An 8,227-nucleotide genomic window follows, 5' to 3' on the forward strand; every position below is an offset into this window, starting at 1 on the left:
ACGGTTTCCTGCGGTCAGGTTGAACACGACCGCGGTGAAATAAGTCTTGGCCGCGGTCAGAAGCAGCACGACCGAAGTGAAAGCTTGCTTGGCTGCGGTCCAAATGAATGGACGAAAGGTTGCTTGGTTTTGGATGCTGTTTTTGAAATTGTTGATGAAAACATGAGCATCTTCTACAGATCTAGTTGAGAAGTCTCCATTACTTGCTGTGTCGAAAGAGTGTTGTAACTCTGGAGTTATACCGCGATAGAAAATACCCATTAGGTATTCGTCGGCATATCCGTGATGTGGACAATCTCTTTGGTATTCGCTAAATCTTTCCCAAGTATCTAAAAGATCTTCATCTTCTTTTTGTTTAAAAGTTCTTATCTTGTTTCTTAATTAAGAGATTTGAACGATTTCTAGTGTAAAAACGATTTAGGAAAGCAGTTCTACACGCTGCCCACGTTTTTAGTGAAGCACATAATTGAAGATGATGGCAGATCATCATCATCTTCATTTTTATCCATTTGCTGGCATTGTCTCTCAAAAAGAATGGGAAAAGACTACACTTTTGGTAATCCCCATTTGCTGTAATGGTTGCACAAAATTCTTCGAACGTCTCGATATGGTCAATCAGGTGTTCGGATATGTAACCATGAAATTGATTTTGTTGAACTAAATGGATATAGGGTACCTTAATTTCGGTTTTGCCATCCTCTGGTAAGGCTGGTTGAATAGCTCTTCGATCTCCCAAGAACTTTTCGAGTGAATCGAAACTTCCAATCAGTTCATCATCATCTTCATTTTTTGCCGATCTGACTAGCTCATTGTCATCATAGATCGGTTCTTCCAACTCATCATCACTCAGGTCATCGTCGTCGATCAGATCACCATCCACACGATATGGTGGATCACCAAGAGTCCCGGGAACATGTTCCCGGTCCCTCAATGTTGAGAAACCTGAAAAATTCAAGAGAAAAAGTAAAAGTAAAAAAGTGTTCTAATGGATTTAAGCTGGGATTCGCAACGAAACAAATCAATGTCCCCGGCAACGGCACCAAAACCTTGATGCGAGCAAAAGCGGGGTTTGTTGTTTTCGTTTTACTAAGTTTCAGGTTTTAAATTTATAACCCCTAAATGTCTGCAAGTGCACAGATGTGCGCTGTAGTACTTAGAGTATCGATCCACAGAGACTTAGTTGTTTCAGTACGAATTCACGGCAATGCTTAAATCAGAGTAGAACTAAACAATTTAGGTTTTGGTTTTGGGTTTTGGTTGTCACTAAATCTAAACTAGAAAGCTAAACAAGTAAAAGCAATTGAAAACAAAAGCAAATAAAAGCAAGTAATAAGCGATTAAACAAAAGCGAATGGAAGCAGGTAATAAGCGAATGAAAAGCAAATAAAAGCAAAGGTTGTAAGCAATGAAAAACAAACGTTGGGGTTCAAGGGTATTCGCAGAGATTCATGGACCAGGCTATGTCGATTTTAAACAATTGATAAAGGTAATCAACTACGTATGTTCTAGAACTTGAGGCACGGAAGTATGAATAGCCTACTTTCGCAGCACTAAACAACTATCTCTTACAACCCTGATCAGTAGGTTTCCACTCTGATCCTGGAAGGGAGAAGATGCAATAGCAGAACAAGACTCATCAACATTCACAACTCAACTACAGCTAGGTTTCCACTCCTATAGAAGAATTTCTCGTTTCACCCTAGTTTAGACAATCAATGAAAGCTTTCGCAACATATCATATCAGATCAGCTTCTAAGTGGCCAGCAGAGAATCACGCAGTAAGATTAAGGGCAAACGAAGAACATCTAGAAGATTATAAATCCTAAATCTATCGATTCATAAACAAAGACACACGAAATTCCCTTTGAAAAATCCCTTTAAACCCAACTGGGTAACTACTCAAACATATTGTAACAAAGCATCATAAACAAAATTGAAAGTGCAGGAAATTAAAAAGAACAAGGAAGAAGAATGAAGAACGGAGAAGCAGAAGGAGGCGCGATGGTCACTCCTGCGGCGGCTCCTCTTCGAAGACGGCGGCTCCTTCTCTCTAGGGTTACACGAAATCTCTCTCTCTCTTTCTATCTTATGTCGTCTACACACCTTTAAAAATGACCTAAATGGGTTATTTATAGCTTCTGGGTGGTTCTGGACACTTAGGGCTTCAAAAATAACGAAAAGAATTGATTTGTGCTTTAATTAAGTCGTCTAGAAAGTGAACATTGTCTGGCCGCAGTCGCGGTGCCTCTACCCGCAGGAAAATAGGTGTTGGCCGCAGTCCCGGCTAATGCTCTCTTCCAGAACTGCATTTTCTGTCATTATTGCATCGGGAATATATGAAGATCTAACCGTTGGATTGTCTCCAAACCAAGTGCATTAGAAAGCTGGTTAGATCCTCTATGTGGTCTCAAGTTTTGGGGTAATCAGACGGTGAAAAGGTCTTTATCGCTTATCATACTTCTGACGATCTGCATTTATCCAAAATTGCTCATTTGTTCCAAATTCCATATCTTTTGCCCAAGTTTCCTGAAAAGTCGTTTGAAACTCTTAAACATTGAAAACACTTTAAAAACATTGAAAACAGAGTTAAAACACCTGTATAAGACATAATTATGATCCATAAAAATCGTCAAAATATGGTGTTATCAGACAGCGAGGGAGTGTGAGCTTGGGATGCATGCGATCACGCTCGACTTATTCATGCCGGTTAGCTACATAGTGGGCCTCCAGATCCAGGTAGAGAAGGTGTCCTTGTTCACGCAGGTCAACGAAGTCGTCATCCATCTTCAACAGAGTCGTCATCCATCCCATTGTCTGAGGACTGACCGAACGGATTCGAGAAATCCTCCGTTTGAGTGAGAGGGCCCTTCAAATAAAGGTCGAAACTCGGCAGCACCACTAGAGCTGTCACTCTCCTCTTCCTCGGCACTCGGAATCTCGATCGGTGCCTTCCCGGAGCGTTGAAGCGCCTTTCGCTTTGCCGTGAGACACAGAAGTGCAGAAGCGAGCGTTTCTTCATCAGCAGGTGCACGATGGCGAGAGGCTTCAATTGCATAGGCGGGGAGCTTTGCGGTGGCTGAGTAAGTGTTCTGCGGCATGGTGAAGCTTCGAATTCGCTGGAAAGGAAGAAGGTGGCACACACTTAGGGTTCGTGGCACACATAACGTCATCAAGCACTTTTAAAGGGTCATGGGAAGAAACCCTAACATCACAAACTCAGGCCAAACATTAACCAAACATTAGGCTGACAGCCCATATATGTGATAACCATGAAGCCCAGATATGAAACCCATAACATTTTAATGAAAACACATACACACACAAACTCTGTTGACTGAAAGGACTTACACTTAGATGCAAGAACCAATTTGGTGATGACCCCATGCTTGGACTAAACATATCACACCCGAGTATGAAATAGACAATGACTCTAACATAACATGTTCAGATGGACAGGATCAAGCAATGGGACACAGACTAGTCTTGTTGCACAGAGGAGAGGTCAGGATCAAGCACAAAAGATAAGAGAAAAGTTTCTCCCAGAGCCCAGAAGTGTGGCATTCCCTTAGCCAAGGAGCCTTCACACATCCGATCAACTTGAAGACAGAATACCTTACACAAGACATCTTGGTCCAAGAAAGCCATGGGGAACCAAGACACCATAATCGCGTTCAGACTGTGCACTTCATTTACCACGAGCACATGATCACACATTAAAATAATCACAGAGATTCAGTTTAGAGTCACAGTAAATGAGGAGAACAGAAACACTTGTGCTGCTTACCCTCATCTGAGGAGCATTCACACAACTATAGAGTATTTGAGAATTTTTCTTTAAATTTTTTTTTGTTCGGGTTCCCCCATCTTTGACCTGTGAACTTTGAACACTAAATCTTCACTTTCTCTCTTGTCTTTCGCTTGTGCAGCCTACCCTCAACCGAAGAGCTATCACACAACTTCAGATAAGTCACTAGAAAATATATATGTCTCTTGATCATGTTCCCCCTTACTTGGAGAGAAAATGGTATCTTTACTCCATCAGGTCAGTGATCAGAGTCAGAATTGAAGTGGTGTAACACCTTATTCTAATCTGAGTGACTATCACACTGAGACATAGCTAGCAGAAGGCAGACATCTTATGGTATTGCTTCTATCCCTGCCATTGACTTGTACGGGGAGGTTAGGTGGAAAACAATTGGAAATTTTAGAGTGACATCACCACCTCCCCCACCTGCAACACGGACTAGTGTTCGCAAACTCCCAAAGCTTTGCGAAGACGCAGAAAACTATTGAGATCCAACAGTTTAGTGAAAATGTTAGCCAATTGATACTCAGATGCAACATGTTCAATCATAGCAAGTTTATCCTCAACCAAACCTCTCACAAAATGATGCCTAGTGTCAATGTGTTTAGTGCGTGAATGTTGAACTGGGTTCTTAGTTAGATCAATTGCACTTTTGTTAGATTTAACCAGAAACGAGTCAGAGTAAATACTGTAGTCCGCAAGCATTTGTTTCATCCACATGAGTTAAGTGCAGCAACTTCCAAGAGCCATGTACTTAGATTCCGCCGTAGAGAGAGACACACAGTTTTGATTTTTACTGTGCCAGGACACCATGTTGTTTCCAAGGAAAAAATATCTTCTCGATGTGCTCTTCCGATCATCAAGACACTCTGTCTAATCTGCATCACAATAAACTGCAAGGTTTAGGTTATTCTCTTTGGTGTAGTAAAGATCGTACTCTGGTGTCCCGTTGATGTACTTTATCATCCGTTTTACAGCTGTCAGATGTGACAGCCGTGGAGATGCCTGGTAACGAGCACAGAACTCCAAACAGAGATAAATATTCGGCTGACTTGCTGTAAGGTAAAGCAGACTAACAATCATTGCCAGATAGAGTTTCTCATCAACACGTTGACCCTCTTCATCCTTGGATAGCTTGCTTTAAGTGCTCATGAGCGTTCTCGCCGGTTTGCTGGTCTGCATCTCGAATCTTTTGATGAGATTCTTGGAGTAGGTACCCTGTGACACAAATATCCCTTCTGGTGTTTGTCTTATTTGCAGTCCCAGAAAATAATTCAACTCCCCAACTATACTCATTTGGAATTTCTTTGTCATAGTTTGGACAAACTTATCCACCAGATCTCGGCGTGTAGCCCCGAAGATGATACATACACTTGCACAATCAGGATGTCATGTTTGACACACTGAATGAAAAAATTCTTATCCACTCCACCTCGCTGAAAATCAGATGTTAACAGAAACTAAGCAAGCCTTTCATACCATGTTTGGGGAGCTTGTTTCAAACCATAAAGTGCACGTTTAAGCTTGTACACGTGGTTTAGAAAGTTAGGGTCCTCAAATCCTTTTGGTTGAGCAACATACACCTCTTCTTGGAGCAATCCATTCAAAAAAGCACTTTTCACATCCATCTGAAACAAGGTGATGTTCATTTTGCAGGCAAACCCAAACAGAAACCGTATTGACTCTAACCTTGCAACGGGAGCAAATGTTTCATCAAAGTCGATACCCTATATCTGACAATACCCTTGTGCCACCAACCGAGCCTTGTTTCTGATCACATTCCCATCTTCATCGGTCTTGTTTTTAAATATCCATTTCGTCCCCACTATGTTGACATTTTCTGGTGGTGGTACAAGATCCCATACATCAAGCCTCACGACATGCAGCAACCCAGAACTCATCCTCAAGAGCTTGTTGAATTGTACTTGGTTCAACGAATGATATAAAACATGTCAACTTGACCATCGCTTTGAAATCAATTTTCCGGCTCCGAGTTGTTCTAGCATCATGAACTTCTCCAATAACATCGTTCACCGAGTCATTTCGATGAACTTGAGTGGATGAGTTACAGCCTTATCGCCCTCATCAGATTGATCAAGATCTTCGTGCTCATCTGAACTCAGAGGTTCTGCAGGTGATACATCTTGATTTGTGTAACTCAAGTCATCATCCACGACTTCTTCAAGCGTACATGTACCCTGGTCATCAAACACGACATTGATGTATTCTCCAACAGTCTTGGTACAATGGTTTTAGCATCGGAATACTCGATTGTTTGTGGCATATCCGAGAAACATCCTAGTGTCGCTTCGAGAGTCAAATTTACCAAGATTATCCTTGTCATTCAGGATATAGCAGACATACCCAAAAATGTGAAAGTAACTCAGATTCGGAGTCATTCCATTCCAAATTTCATACGGAGTGGTCTTGGTTCCAGGTTTGACATACACCCGAATGATGATGTAGCAAGCTGTATTAATGGCCTCAGCCCAAAACCTTGGAGAACTATTGTTCCTATGAAGCATAGCCCGAGCCATCTCTTGCAGGGTTCTATTTTTCCTTTCTACTACACCATTCTGCTGAGTGGTACGAGGTGCAGAGTACTGATGTCTGATCCCTTGACTCTGGCAGAACTTTTCAAACACTTTATTTTGGAACTCACCACCGTGATCACTGCGTATTTGGATGAGGTTGCCTTTCTCGGTTTTCAGTTGAAGTGCCAAAATTTTGAAACTTTTGGCTGTCTCTGACTTTTCCCTCATGATACGAGCATGGAACCAGAAGATAGCCCACGGTTCGAGCAGCCGGACGAGACACGGGATGATGGACATGACCTAGAGACAAACCTGACCGTACCAAGTGGGTCGATGACATGATCCCGCACAAAGAAGCTTACAATAGCCGTTTGGAGGTTATGTACCGACCTGCGGATCCAGAGCAAGGAGACTACATCGAGTACCCGGACCGTACTGCTGCTATCCTACTCGATCGGTGTAGCTTCTTAATACTCTTTTTTTGTTGCACCCAGGTATGTCCCAATGAGTTTACCAAGTGGGTTTTAATGAGGTTAAGGGCTGCACCCAACTCATTGACCGTGGTTCGTTGATGGTTTGATAGGTGGTACGGAAGGCGAAGGACCACTCTTGGGCGAGAACCGAAAAATCAGTCAAGGGAGCTGAGTGGTCATTCAAACTATCATTAAATGCTTTATTTAATTTTTCTATGTCTTTTAAACTTCTTTTCGCCTCTATATAAAGGCTTGAACTCTATGTAATTTTTCATTCATCTTTTTCTTAATAAAATTTTGAGACTTTTCTTGTTCTCTTTGATTTCTTCTTTTAATCGGTGTTAGCCTTAAGTTTTTTTTGGTTTATCGACTTCAGTCCATAGGATTCGACGCAGCCTCTTCTCATCTAGTTTTTGGTTTCGTTCATAGTAGTTTAGGGGCATCAGGATTTTCGAGACTTGTCTCACGCCTGATCATCCTTTACCAGCGAGATCTCAAACTCGGTGTAATCACCACCTTGTTCTCATCTGTTCCCGCGAGTTGTGCCTAAGGATTTTTGAGATAACCTCTCACGCCTTAGCATCTTCTCTGAATAACCGATCCAGGTCAAGGATCTATCAAGTTCAACCGATCAAGCGAGTGCAATTCATGGGAGGATCGTATCACCTCAGGAAGCTGATCCACATGTTTCTGGAGAAGTCATCAACTACCACAAATATGTACTTCTTGCAATTAATACTCTCGGTCTGGATCGGCCCCATTGGATCCATGTGCATCAGCTCCAAATCCTTGATGATCTGGTTTCAGTCAAGGCCTTGTGTTGTACTTTGACCTGTTTCCCTTTTTGACAAGATGCACACACTGTCTCAGTAGTTGTTTCGAGTGTTGGAATTCCCCGAACAACTTCTGTCTTGACTAGTTTGCTCAAACCACTGACATTCATATGACCAAGACTTTTGTGCTAGAGATCCAACTGAGACTGCTTTGCCGACAAGCACTGATTCGACACTCTACATATAACAGTTGTTACCAGATTTAATCCCAAACAGAACCATGTTGCCATTCTCATCCACTGCTTTACAGTCTACCCGAGTGAAGATCATTTTCAGTCCCCCATCGCATAACTGACTGACAATAATGAGGTTTGCATTCAGCCCATGAACATAGTACATATTCAGAAGTTGCGGTTGATCCTCACCAACTAATGCTCTAACCCCTATTATCTTGCTTTGTCCTCCGTCTCCGAATGTTACCTGTCCTCCTTTTACTTTATTAAGACTTTGGAATGTTACCTGTCCTCTTTTTACTTTATTAAGACTTTGGAAACACTCTTGATAACCTGTCATGTGCCTCGAGCATCCACTGTCAAAATACCATGAGGTTGCCACTTCACCTTCCATGGATATGTATGCCAC

The 8,227-nt window shown here is 42.0% G+C and overlaps 1 non-coding gene across 1 annotated transcript; it reads left to right on the forward strand.

The window, feature by feature from the left end:
- Window positions 1–277: 277 nt before the first annotated feature.
- On the forward strand, window positions 278–384 carry LOC112083274. The gene has a single exon (XR_002897563.1). It is a non-coding gene; the product is annotated as a small nucleolar RNA R71 (small nucleolar RNA).
- The last annotated feature ends 7,843 nt before the right edge of the window (window positions 385–8,227 follow it).

This window comes from Eutrema salsugineum, unplaced genomic scaffold, assembly GCF_000478725.1.
Source record: "Eutrema salsugineum unplaced genomic scaffold, Eutsalg1_0 scaffold_7, whole genome shotgun sequence".
Taxonomy (NCBI): Eukaryota; Viridiplantae; Streptophyta; class Magnoliopsida; order Brassicales; family Brassicaceae; genus Eutrema; species Eutrema salsugineum.